This window comes from Mus caroli, chromosome 18 (genome assembly GCF_900094665.2).
Source record: "Mus caroli chromosome 18, CAROLI_EIJ_v1.1, whole genome shotgun sequence".
Classification (NCBI taxonomy): Eukaryota; Metazoa; Chordata; class Mammalia; order Rodentia; family Muridae; genus Mus; species Mus caroli.
This window is the reverse complement of record NC_034587.1, coordinates 3,599,595-3,613,073: the sequence shown is the minus strand read 5'-3', so window position 1 is coordinate 3,613,073 and position 13,479 is coordinate 3,599,595. Positions and strand designations below refer to the sequence as shown.

At 40.4% G+C, this 13,479-nt stretch overlaps 1 protein-coding gene across 3 annotated transcripts in view; it reads left to right on the top strand.

Moving 5' to 3' along the window:
* The window catches only part of Mkx (mohawk homeobox), a 69,157-nt gene that overhangs the window by 24,860 nt on the left and 30,818 nt on the right, over window positions 1-13,479 (top strand). The window lies entirely within an intron of this gene.

The window sequence follows — 13,479 nt, the reverse complement described above, 5'->3', positions numbered from 1 at the left end:
AGAGAGAGAGAGAGAGAGAGAAACAAGTGGGTATCTGGCCAGAGCAAGAATTCCTTATGTGTTACTAGGCCCTATATTTCTAAATGTAAATTTCAAGGCCAGACATTGCCAGGTGCCAAGGACCTTTGCTGGGATGGCTTAGCCTATCTTGAAGAGAACCGCTATGCTGTTGTGACTGCTTGCAGTCCACATGGCCTTTGAGAGTTAAAGCGGAAGCCGAGCACAAGGATATTATTGTTTCTCATGTTCAGTTAGTTCTGGTTCCGACTATAGGGATTTGTTTCCTTCCACCCTTAACTCTCCTGTGAGCTGCTAAATCTGTCTAGCTGGATCTCGGGGGTCCCATGAGAGCCGCGTCAGAAGTACTGTTGCTCTTATTTCAGTTGTTGCGTCTCCTGGGTTTCCTTATTTTAGATCTCTTAAGAAATATGGCCCCGATTCTGACTATTTTTCACGTTTTACAGGGACCACATCTCTAATCTGTACCCTTGTCCTTTCAGATTTTTCTTAATGTATGCTTTTCCTTTTTAAACTCTGCTTGGAAAATGTAAACATAAATATCTAGAATCGTAATGATCAACTATGCTAAAGATATTGAGGACTATGTCACTATGTTTGAGGCTTTAAGATTTCATTTCTAGATTCAATAACTTTTCCTTTCATTAGAATGTGTGTGTGTGTGTGTGTGTGTATACACTCAATGTTGTGTCATCTTACTAACTCTGAAGCACAATTCCTACTCGCACCTGGTAACGTGGAGTGTAAGGCTTTCCAGGAGCTCAGAGAGGAAGGAATCCAGGGAGCAGCATTGGTCAGACCCCAACTTGTACTCTCTTGTCCCTCACTTTTATTAAAGTACAGAGTACAAGGCCCAAAGAGTGACTCCACTGACACATTCCAAGTTGCATCAATAGTTTTATCATAGTTAAATACCTATAGGTTCTGCTGAGCTTTAGAAAACAACCTTACTGGGCCCAGACTTTCTCTCTAGCCAAAGCCTCCTTACCCGATTACAACAAATGTCCCTCTTATGCCAGAATTGCTAGCAGTCTGTTTGTGTCTAAGGTAAGAAGTCCCTTTATCAACCCAGGCCTCCTGTTCCTTCACTGTAAAGTGAAGGAATGTGGTGATGTAAACTGTCAGCCCCAAAAGTTGTGTCTCTGTGATACCCCTAAAAGTCTGTGTCTCTGTGAAAAGGACAAGAGAGAAAGAATCACACAGCTTGCAGAAAGCCCCGGCCGGATGGCTGCACTTTACCCAGGATGAGCAGAAGAACTGGGGCTCTGAGCCTCAGGCCAGGAGCACATTGGAGAGTGTTAAGTCCCAAGGCAGAAACCCTTCATGAGGCACGTAAAGGACTCTCCACTATGGGATGATCCTGTGCCCAAGTATGGGCCAGGGGGCTCGTAGAGCACAGTTGTGTCTGTCATGGTGGGCTTTATATGGTGTGTCATTTTAGAAAGTTCTTGCTCACATTTATACACATCTGCTTCTATGTTTTCTCTAATATTTTAAATATTTAAATTGTATAGTACAGCTTATACTCTATCTAGAATTTATTTTTGTAAATTATTTGAGGTAATTATCTGACTTCTGTGTTTTCTTACTTATTTATTTCCTGTTTCACTTTTTGCTGTTTTTAGAAAGGGTCTTAAGTAATTCCAAACTCTGTATAACCAAGAATAACCTCGAACTCCTGATCCTGCCTCTTGCTCCCAAGTGCTGGGATTTAACTTGTATTTTTCTTACGCCATGGATAGCCAGCCAGCTGTTTCAGTATAACTGCCTGGATTCGCAGAGTTCCTAACTGACTTGAAAGGCTACCTCTGTTAAACACCAACTTCATCAGGATGGTGGTGTACTCGATCACACTTAATGCGCTTCCTGGTTAGCCACACAACACTCTCTCAGCTCTGGTGTTAGAGACTGTTTTCCCAGCTCTGGTTTTAGAGAACACTGTGACACTGAGCAGCATGTGTACATTTTCATTTTTCCTCGAGACATTCTCATGTAGATTCTTAAAAGCTCAATTCCCAGCTGAGCTTCGTAATAAATTTGACAAGCTCCATTATATAATATTCTTGTTAAAAATCAATTTGGTATCACATTGGATATTAGTCTGACTGTTAGCAATACTAGTTTGTGGAATATTTTTGTCTTTAATATAGCAACTCTTTCCACTAAGGAATGTTTATTCTGGTCAACTTTTGTGACATTCAGTAAATGTTTACACTTTATATACAACGTGCATATTTCTAATGAAGCTAATTAAGAGATATTTTTGTGTTCTTAGTTGCTTCATTATATGCAATTTCTTGCCAATTATGTTATAATAGTTAACACTGATATAAGAAAAACTATTTCACTCTGTATATTTTTGTTATATCCAAGTGGCTTTTCGTAGTACACATCTTATTCAGATACCATTTTGTATGTCCCTCTCCTTTCCCTACCTCCCACTTTCTTTATTGTGTCATATTGGTGAGTATACAAAACACCATTGGATAGCAAACACTAAATGTAATTTCTCTAATGTGTTACCATTAAGTATATACTTGCAGAAGGCATTGGTTATCAGAAACCAATAATAAGAAAATTACTGAGTAAAGGAATTCTTCAGTAAGTCCTACAATAGTTAATAAGGACACCTGCACTCAGCAAGCACGGGTGTGTATGTTACACTTACCAAATGCTATCTCTACAGCTTAAGATTCTTCTCTCTAGTTATCTTTTAATCTATTTGTGTTGGGATTTCAAAAGAAAACTTGCTATATTTAAGTGTCCTTGAATTCTTGGGGAAATTTTCATTTTCATCACATTCTTTCAACATATTTCCAGATCCAGTTTATATTTTATTAGTGATTTTACATCAAAATTCTCCAATTTGCCTATAATTCTGTTATTCTGGTGCTCTTTCAAAACTTTAGTCAAAGATTTATCTCATCTTGTGGAAAGTGATAGAAACTATTTTTCCTTTTTTATTATCCTGGAAACTTTAAATGAAGTATTAGTGTTTCTTCAAATCTTGAAAGTTTTACCTCTGAGATGGAAGATGTTTACTTCTGAGTCACTGAGATGGTCTTGACCTTGAAGCATTTAGATGACCTTGGCCTTGAATCATTGAGATGACTTTGTCCTTGAGTCATTGAGAATAACTTGGCTTCTGCTTTTCCTCATTATTCATATTTCTCTTGTATATCATGAACAGTTTCATAATTTTATCTTTCAAATTATTACTTTGGGCTTCAATCCCATTCCCATTTATTAAGAAGTGTTATACTGAAGTTAATCTTTTTTTATTTTAGTGTCTTATTTTCACTCTCCAAGAATGTCATCTTTTTATCTTCTGTTACAGTGAGGACCTTAGGTGTTTTTCAAAACTCGTTTGTTAAAGATGGGCTCACCAAGGTAGGGGAAACGATGGGACCTTTGGGAGATGAAGCATAGGGCAAGGAACTTGGGCCATGAAAGCGTTCCGTGAAGGGGCTATTGGGATTCTGACTCTTTAGCTCTCTCTTTCTCATTTCCTTGCTGCCATGAGGTGAAAAAATTGTCGATGTGTTTTCTGCTGGGATGTTCTCCCTCTCCACAGGCTTCTCTTTCTCCACTCTCTGTCTCTCTGTCTCTGTGTCTCTGTCCCAGTCTCTCTCTCCCCCTTTCCCCGTCCCTCCCTTCCTCCTTCCCTCTTTTTCTATCTGGTGATTGAACCCAGGCCTCATGCATGCTGAGCACACACTCTGCCCTGACCCTCCACTCACTTCCAGCCAATGTGCAAACACTGAAGGTTTTTTTTTTTATTCGAATAATTTATTTATTTATTCTATTTAAGATATTTTTTTTAATTTCCAAACTCGTTTATTATTTTTTTAATAACACTGAAGGTTTTAAAGCCTTTGCTTTTCAACACATTTACTGATTTTCTTAAAGAATATATAGAATACTAGGGGTCAGGTGACCCATTAATCGCTTGTTGAGTCAAGAAGACAGAAAAGGCACAACCTCCTTCTGAAGGGTGTCCTTTAGCTGGTGCGTCTCATGCTTCCACTTACTTCCCTCAGTTCTGTGTGTTAATTTCTGGCCTGCAGTATGTTTTGTGTTCTGTTGGGACAAGCAGCTTACAGCCTGTTCACTAGCTGAGCTGTGACTCCCTGTCCAGATTTCTATAACAATGTGAATCTGTGTCTCCTCCTCCTTGAATTTCTCAACTTTTCTGATTTGACAATGATTATTTTGATTGTTTTTATACACTGTTATGTACATATTTGATTTTGAATTTACATCCTATTATTTTAAAGGACAAATTATTCAAACACTCAGTACACTAACTTAAATGAGAATCTTGTAATACAGATTTTGTAAATGTAATTATCATAAAAAATATTTCCTTTGTTTCAGATAGTTTTAAAGTGTGACATTGGACACACAATTGTGCCTACATATGCAATGTCAAGAAATAATAAATTATTTAATTTATATATGTGAGTACACTGTCGCTATCTTCAGACACATCAGAAGAGGGCCTTGGATCCCATTACAGATGGCTGTGAGCCACCATGTGGTTGCTGGAAATTGAACTCAGGACCTCTGGAAGAGCAGTTAGTGCTCTTAACCACTGAGCCATCTCTCCAGCCCAGCAGCGGGAGGGGAGAGGGGATTGGGGATTTTCAGAGGGGAATCTAGGAAAGGGGATAACATTTGAAATGTAAATAAAGAAAATATCTAATAAACATTTTTTAAAAATAATAAATTTAAAGTAGTTGTCTGGACTCACAGAATTACTAATGGAAGGACAGTCAGATGGCACAGCTGGTAAAAGCTCTTGCCACCCTTGACACCATGAGAGTGCCTAGAACCAATGGAAAGCTCCTGGCCTCGGCAGCTCAGATCTGCTGCATATCCATGATGTGACAAGAAATGAAGACAGGACAATCATCTCAACTCTTTAGGCAATCTAGCCTGGCAAATGCAGCATAGCAAGCAAGAGAGACCCTGCCATAGCAGCAGGCTTGAAAGAGAGAAATGAATCTCTTAAGGTCTTTTGACTTCCACATGCACATCAAGGTATATAAGTACAGTGGCACACCTCCTACACATGCACAATGACACACTTTAAAAAAAAAATGAAAGTTTGCTGGAGAGATAGATGGTATAGTTATACATAGTGATTGCTGCAATTCATAAGGACACAAATTCTGTCCCCAGTACCTATATTCTGCTCACAGCAACATACAGCTCAAGCTTCAGGGAATACAACACCCTTTTTTGGTCTCTGTGGGCAGACACACACACACACACACACACACACACACACACACACACGCACGTACACACACTGGCACATACACACACAGGCACAGAAATAAAAAACCATGATTTTTAACATTACTGACAGGCTTCATCGGCATAAACACGGTTTGTTCTAATAGCAGAGATTCCCTACGTTACATTTCTTCTAGAAAAACTTTAAGTATAATTAATTGAATTAGATCGATATGCCTGTAGTTAGGGCTGTGGGACGGACGGCTTCCTGACAGTCGCACTCCACAGACAGACAGCGCTCGCCCGAGGTGTTACTGTGCTGAAGGGCTTCACGCTTTAGTTAGGTCTGTAGCACAACACGTTAGAAAGGTACTGTTCAAGCCGGGCGTGGTGGCGCACGCCTTTAATCCCAGCACTCGGGAGGCAGAGGCAGGAGGATTTCTGAGTTCTAGGCCAGCCTGGTCTACAGAGTGAGTTCCAGGACAGCCAGGGCTACACAGAGAAACCCTGTCTCGAAAAACCAAAAGAAAAAAAAGAAAAAGAAAGAAAGGTACTGTTCTTCTTGTCTTCCCATGGAAAACTTTAGAAAACTAGTGCAAACTTTTAAGTGACACAAGGAACTGTGAATTCCACTGTGTTTTCCAACCTTTCTGTCAAGCAAAATGATCAATAATTAAAGCATTAAATACCATATGCTTCAAATGTCTTTTTAGCCTTTTGTACTTGAGTTACTTTTATGATTTTAACTAATGCCGTTAGTATAGTTGATGACAGACACACAGAAGAAGCAGCAGGAGGAAGGGGGGTCGTCGTGTTTGGAAGGAATTATATTAAATAAAAAGCATGCTAAATTTGATATGTGCACTTGACTTGTTTTGAAAATGTCAAACATTTATTTTCTTTCCTGTTCTATTGCTCCTTCCTGCCATCTGACAATAGTGTGCATCGTGTCTGTGCAGAGCACTCCAGCTTAGATCTTCCCTGGATGGGTTAGACTGTGACTGGTCTGAAGAAGTATTTCACAGTGATTCTGGGTCTCTATGCACTGATAAGCTGACCTACGAGAAGAAGCCTGATTCTTCTTCTCTGTTAGCATACACAGCAGCAACACTGGTAACACAGTAGTCCCCAGGTCTTTCCAAGGCTGGCTCTTTCTTTCCCTGGAATAACTGACATTTCTGGTGTCTTTTACCTGCTGTGAATTATGGTCATCTTTTCTTTCCCTGTACTGCCTAGCAATTTGCTTCATCCTTGAAGACTGTTGAGTTCACAGACTTTGAACCCTTTCATTACTAGCTGTTTTCGCCATTGGAAAGGAAGCATGAGCAAGCGCCACTCTGAGCAGAGATTGTAGCATTCTCCTCTCCAAAGCTTTTCCTAGGAAGGAGAATCTGAAGTAAATTTTTCTTTATTTTTATGCCCTTTTATTAATTGACAAATAATAATTGTATACATTTATAAAGATGTGATGATATATATATATATATATATATATGGAATGATCAAATAATGCTAAATAACACACAAATATTTATCAGTTCATTGTGGTAAGAACAGTTAAAATCTCTCAACCCCTCTGACATATATAGCACATCTATTTCTAACCATGCTTGATTCTCAGTCCTGGAATAGCTTGATCTCATGGACATTCTAACCAGACCTTTTCTGGAATCTCATGCTGTTTCCTCTGATGGCTGAAGTAATTTACATTCCTATCAACAGCGGAACAGGCTAACATCAGGATGTCAGTCATTTGGCTCCTACTGGTACCACAAGCAAAGAACCCACTTGCAGACTTACTCAAGGCATGAGCAGAATGTATTTCTTTCTAGTTATAGGACTGAAGTAAACATTTCCTTGCCTTTCTGGTTCTAGAAAATTGTCTTGCCCCTTCTCTGGTTTCTTGCTTTTTTCAACAAATACCATCACATAGACTTCCTGTCAAGCATGAATTTCTCTGACTCCCTTTCCCCTTTAGCCAGCAAAGTCTTTGTGTTTAAGGTTGTTGCTACTGTGCCCACCTAGATGATCGAGAATAATCTCTCTGTTTTAGGGTCAGCCAGTTGGTGACCTTAATAGAATCTACAAAGTCCATTCCTCATATATAATACAACATACTTATGTGGTACCAAGGATAAAACTTCTGTAGGGCAATGTTTTACCTTCTCTAATGTAGACCACATAAGAAAATTTTGAAAGGTTTTTCTCATCCCTGCTTCAATGTACACATGATAAATATAGTACTAATAGCAACTGAAGCCCTTTTATTGTAAATTATCAAATGTGTAATGCTTAGATGCTTTGGTCTGAACTGTCTACAAGAGCCTGTCTAGATACAGAAGTTCACATTTCTATTCTACTTGTTTGTGTTCATTTATCTGCATATAAATCCCTATCTCTCACTCTTCTGGATTCTGTATATACCTTGGATACTTTCTTAAAAGTTAGATATTATCTCATAATATGAGGTAGGCAAATGACACGTGAACATGCAGTTCAGCATCAGGCCACTAATGGTATACTCCAAGAAAGCTGCTAGGTAGTTGCAGTGGCTGGACGAATGCTGAGAAGGTAGCTTCGCTGTATAGTGTGATCAAAGCTGCTGTTTGTCACACAGCCAGGCGTGCCTGGCGATGTATGAAGTGTTTTACCTGCATGTGTTACATTTAATTTAATCCACACAATAACCCTGCACCAGGTATCACTGCCCTCTTCTAAGATGAGAGCGTACCTAAGTAACAGGCTGCACATGTGAGTGCTGCTGCTGCAGAGCCTTAATCTAACTTAGGCCATTTAACTTTAAAACCTGGAGAACATCACCAAGATGGAAATGTAGAGATGCCACCATGGTGGGGATGTCACCATGATGGAGGTTGAACTTTGTGGAATATTTTACCCCCTTCTCTAAGTCTATTTCTGCTTCCTGGGTTCTTTTGTTCTCTCCACCAAAGACCGTATGTCCTAATGATGTGCTCAGCCCTATGCCATCATAGTGGGTCATTTGTCCCTCCAGAGTTGATGATCTTCTGCATCTCCATTGAAGCCTACAGACTCCCATTTGGGGCACAGCTGATGGCAGCAAGGTCTGAGGGCTTTGGAGTGGCAGAAATCTCAGTGTCACTGAATATTCACAAGAGCCACTCGGCACTGACTTCCACATTGATTTCCTTACTTAGCTCCCACATAGCCAGTGAGTGGGCATCATTACTGCCCTCATTTCCCATAGAAAGCCATGAATCTCCAGGAGATGAAGAGGTCGCTGGATTCCTTGGCTACTGTGAGCATCATTCCTGAAGATTAGGGTCATCCCAGAGAGCGCCTTCATTTCTGCCCTCACCTTTAGCCTTTAGAATTTATTCCACCCCTCTGTCCTCTGGTCGGCTGATCCTTTTCTTTGAGAGCCCCATGTGAGCATGTGAGACTGAAGACAATGCAATAGAGTCAGCTTAGGACAGACAGTGGCATTCTGGCCTTAGAATTCCAGTGAGAAGACAAGAGAGACTTTGCAGAGAGGATTAGGAATTTGGGGACATGTAAAAGCAGAGGGAGGGCCAGGCAGTGGTGGAGCACACCTGTAATCCCAGCACTTGGGAGGCAGAGGCAGGTGGATTTCTAAGTTCGAGGCCAGCCTGGTCTACAGAGTGAGTTCCTGGACAGCCAGGACACAGAGAAACCCTGTCTCAACCCTCCCCCCTCCCCCCCCCAAAAAAAAAAAAGCAGAGGGAGGCAAGTACCTGAAGCAGCAGTTTGTCAGAGAGCTGTACAGTAAAATACTGAGGAAATCAGGAAAGAAAATGAATAAGCCAGGTATCCTGCTATCTGGGACTGGAGGACTGGGCACAGCAGGCCTGGAGAGACCAGACCTGGATGGAGCCTGGGGCAGTGCTTACTGCCTTCCTTGTAGATTGGACTTAAACTTTTCATGCCCTTCTTGACAAATCCATAGACTATGAAGGCATGCCTTGATTTTCAAAATAGATTCCCAAGTTTTAAAAAGCTTCAATGAGGTTAAATTTTAAGGACAGTACAGATAGTGTTTTCAAATAACCCTGCAGTGAAGCCCTTTGTCCTATGAACAGCTTTTCTCAACTTGAGTTGTTTTTTGAGCTTCAATTCTTAAGATTTGAATCTTTTCTTAAATTTAGGGTAAAGCTGCATGGCCAGCTGTCTTCTCTGAGGTCTGTCCTCATGTCAGTGGTAACACCTGCTGACATTTAACATCCCAGGTTTAAAATGCGACAGTGAGTGAGATGTGACTGGTGTAGCTTAAAAGTCACAGCCCGGTTGTCTTCATGTGTGCTGTGTGTACAATACTTAATCTTCCTACATCAATGAAGATGGTTAGTTTACAAAGGATTACTTTTTATAATTTTAATGCTGTCTTCAATGGTGAGACTCAATAGCATTGCTTGGAAACGACTTTCATTAGAGTCGGCATTTTCTTTTAATTTAAAGGCTTCTCTTTGAACTAAAATAACACAGAACTTTTAAGTATGGCTCCAAGCAGCTGTAGATACATTTCATTTAAACCACAGAGATGGCAGTTAGATTTCTCAATGCCAGACATACTGCAAATTATAACTGCAGCCTAATCAGAAGTGAGTGAACATCTGGATGCTGTAGGATGAGTGGGGCTAGTTGGAATTTTCGGATTGTCCCTGACCTTGGACAGTCCCCACAAATGACTTATCCTTGCATGAGATCAAGCAGCATCACCTTTGCATGTTGAGAAGCATGTGAGGCCTCCTCTGCCCCTTACTGCATCTTAACGATGTTATGCTCGCCTCCAGAGGAGGGAGCCATATGAAGAAGCTACTAGACTGCAGTCGTAAAGTAAGGCCAGAATGGACTGCAACACCAAGGCTTGCATGTGTGTTTAAAAATGCCATTTAAAGTGAAGGTGATGGTTTACCAAGGCAGGAAAAAGGGTTACAATTCATGATTGAACTGTAGAAATATTTTTACTAAGTTCGTTTTCATACTTACTATTTTGGTATTTGATTAACAAATCTCATGCCAGATTAGATCTAATAATATCTTCCATTGTGTTGCACTGTGTACTTCAGAGTGCATGAACATCTGTTATTCTATTTGATCCTCATTATGACTCTATGAGGTAAAAGTATGGATAATTATTCCTGGATTCTACAGGGTGGGTGGGAGTGACCTGCTGCAGCTACTTAATGGCAGAGCCAGAAAGAGAAATGAACTCTTTTCAGTGCCTGATTCAGGTTTTCTGTCCAAATTTATGGTGTTTTCCATTCTGGTTAAATGGACTAAAAAACTGATAATGATTTGCAGAGAACTCTTGAAAATAGTGACTGAGTTTATCTGAAGCTTTTTTTTTTTTTTTTTTTTTTTTTTTTTTGTAAATAGTCTGCTTTAAAGTTATGTATGAGGTCCTGGAAAATGCACACTGTCTCTGCCTCTCCAGATTGTGTAACACAATAGTGGAGGTTGGGTGCTGTTACAGTCTGCGGCACCTGTACTTCCTAAGATACATTCATCTCAGGTTGAAGTTGTGTTATACATGCACTCCTGCCCTGCAGCATGTTGATCTGGACACAAAAGGAACTTCTTCCTCTAAGTGTCTGAGGCATGCACACTTAGTGGGCTGGATGGAAAATATGAATAACATAAACGAGGGCCTTCCAGTCACATGACTTCCTGGCTTACAGAAACAGCACTTCCTCTTCCTCCTGTCTGCCATGCTCTTGCACATGTGTGAGAGTCAGCAGTCTCCCATAGTATAAGCACATCCCTCCTTCCTTCCTTTTTCTACCCTGTTACCTATTCCAAGGGCCTGGTGTAGTCAGAGTGGCTGGTCTAGAGTTCTGTGAGTCTGAGTTCTGTGAGTGTCCACATTTGTGGATCTGCTCATTTCCTTCAACTGGCTAAACAAGAGATAGGGGTAGTAACAAAATAAAATAAAATAAATCAGTCCAGGCAGAAATGACTATGATTTATCCTTACCAGTCCACTTAGACCTTTTCCTTTATAAAAATATTCATTATAAAGAAAAGCAAAATTATGTTACAGAAAGAGAGAATGGTGTAAAAACATGACATGGACAGAAAATGGCATACATAGCCTTATACCATTTTTATTTTTCAGTGGATATTTATTTTTAAAGTTAAATAAAATATTTAAATTCTTGGAGATTTTATACATTCATGCAGTATACTTTTATCATATGTATCCGCCCTCTTCCCTCTAATTCCTCCTAGGTCCATTCCTTACTTCCCTTTCTAACTTCCTTCCCCTTTGTTTCCTTAATCTGAGTCCAGTTTGTACTGTCCATATACCCATGGGTGGGGAGCCATCCACTGGATCACAGGTGACCTACCAGGGAGCACACCCCAAAGAAAATTTAGGCTTCCTCCTCTAGTAGCCATCAACTGTCAATAGCTCCTCGGGTAGGAGTGGGGGCCAATATATGAGCCCTTCTTATTTCTATGCTGGAATGCTAGTTGGCTTCATCTTGCCTGGTTCCTATGAAGGCAATATCCAGAAGACACTATTTCACTCCAGTCCTTCTTGTCCATATCACAAAGAAACTTCTCTGGTGAAATCTGAGAGCTCCATTGATATCTGAGTACAGAGAAATGACATTTGAAGGCAGTTTGATACTGTGCCCACTTAGCAAAAATAATAATAGTAGGTTCAGCCCTGGATCCTATGAGCTCCCTAACTAAGAGTTCTTGACCAGATTTACAGTACCAGTGCTTCCTCCTGCAGGGTGGGCTATAAATTCATGTAGTGGATAGTTGGTAACCTCCGTAATATTGGTACCACTATTGCACATAGGAGCATATCTTGCCAGACTGGTAGTTATTGTAGCTCACAAGACTCAGCTGAGTAGTACCATCAGGTATATGGAAGCTGGCTGTAATGGTTTGTATATCCTTGGACCAGGGAGTGGCACCATCTGAAGGTGTGGCCTTGTTGGAATAGGTGTGACTTGGTTGGAATGGGTGTGTCACTGTGGGTGTGGGTATAAGATCCTCACCCTAGTTGCCTGGAAGTCAGTCTTGCACTGGCAGCCTTTGGATGAAGACATAGAACTCTCAGCTCCTCCTGCACCATGCCTGCCTGGATACTGCCATGCTCCCACCTTGATGATAATAAGATTGAACCTCTGAACCTGTAAGCCAGCCCCAATTAAATGTTTTTTATAAGACTTGCCTTGGTCATGGCGTCTGTTCACAGCAGTAAAACCCTAGCTAAGACACTGGCCAACAGGAAAAAGCTTTCTGTTAAGTACCAAGTTAATTTCTCTTTGTCCCATGGCCAATTTATGTGGTATCTTCAGCAACACAATCTGATAATCAAGTTCTCTAGGCAACTAGGACCAAAGCAAGTGACCTATATTCTTTGAGATGGGGTCTCTTGACCAACACCTCAAGGGCATGTATTCCATAGTGGCATTAGGCTTTTGTTTGGTACCTTATGCCTTCTGAAAGATATCCCCTGTGTAGGTAACTCTAATTAAGATATATATATATATATATATATACACACAAAAAAAAAAAAAAAAAACACATATGAATGTTTCTGTGGGCTCCCTACAAGTTCTACTGCTGACCGTGAAACAATAGAGAGGCAAGAATGAAAACTTGGTTCATTTCAACTTTGTTAGCCAAGCTGGATCAACGTTCTGGAATCTGATACAAGGCAGTTTATTCTAGAAATATTTAAGTATAGTATAATCTTGGGGGAAAATGTTTCCCAGTAAATATTATACCAATCCTATGTGCACCATGAAGTTTAAGGCATGGCTATATCAAAACCCTTTGCTAAGTACATGTAACGCCTGCTTCGAAGATGGGTTCTATAACTTAGCAACATAGGGTCTGGTGGTCTCTGACCAAGATAGTGTTAATCTCAGCAGAGTATAAAGTACATGTGTCATCTCCTGTAAGGATGATTCTACTGAAAAAAAGCTAAAGATAAAAGTATAAGGAGGGAGAGTCTGAGATAAATATTCCGGGTAATTTGAATATCTGGCTTTACAAATATCAAAGGTAACCTGGGTATTTACCAACATCCACCCCAAGCCTTTTGGGTGGAAAATAGGTATTCATTTCCTCCACTGAGGGAACAACCCTTCAGGATTAACATTCCCGGTTTCTCCCAGTCCTATCTGGGAGAACTATGCCTTCAGGATTAACATTCCCGGTTTCTCCCAGTCCTATCTGGGAGAACTATGCCCTCAGGATT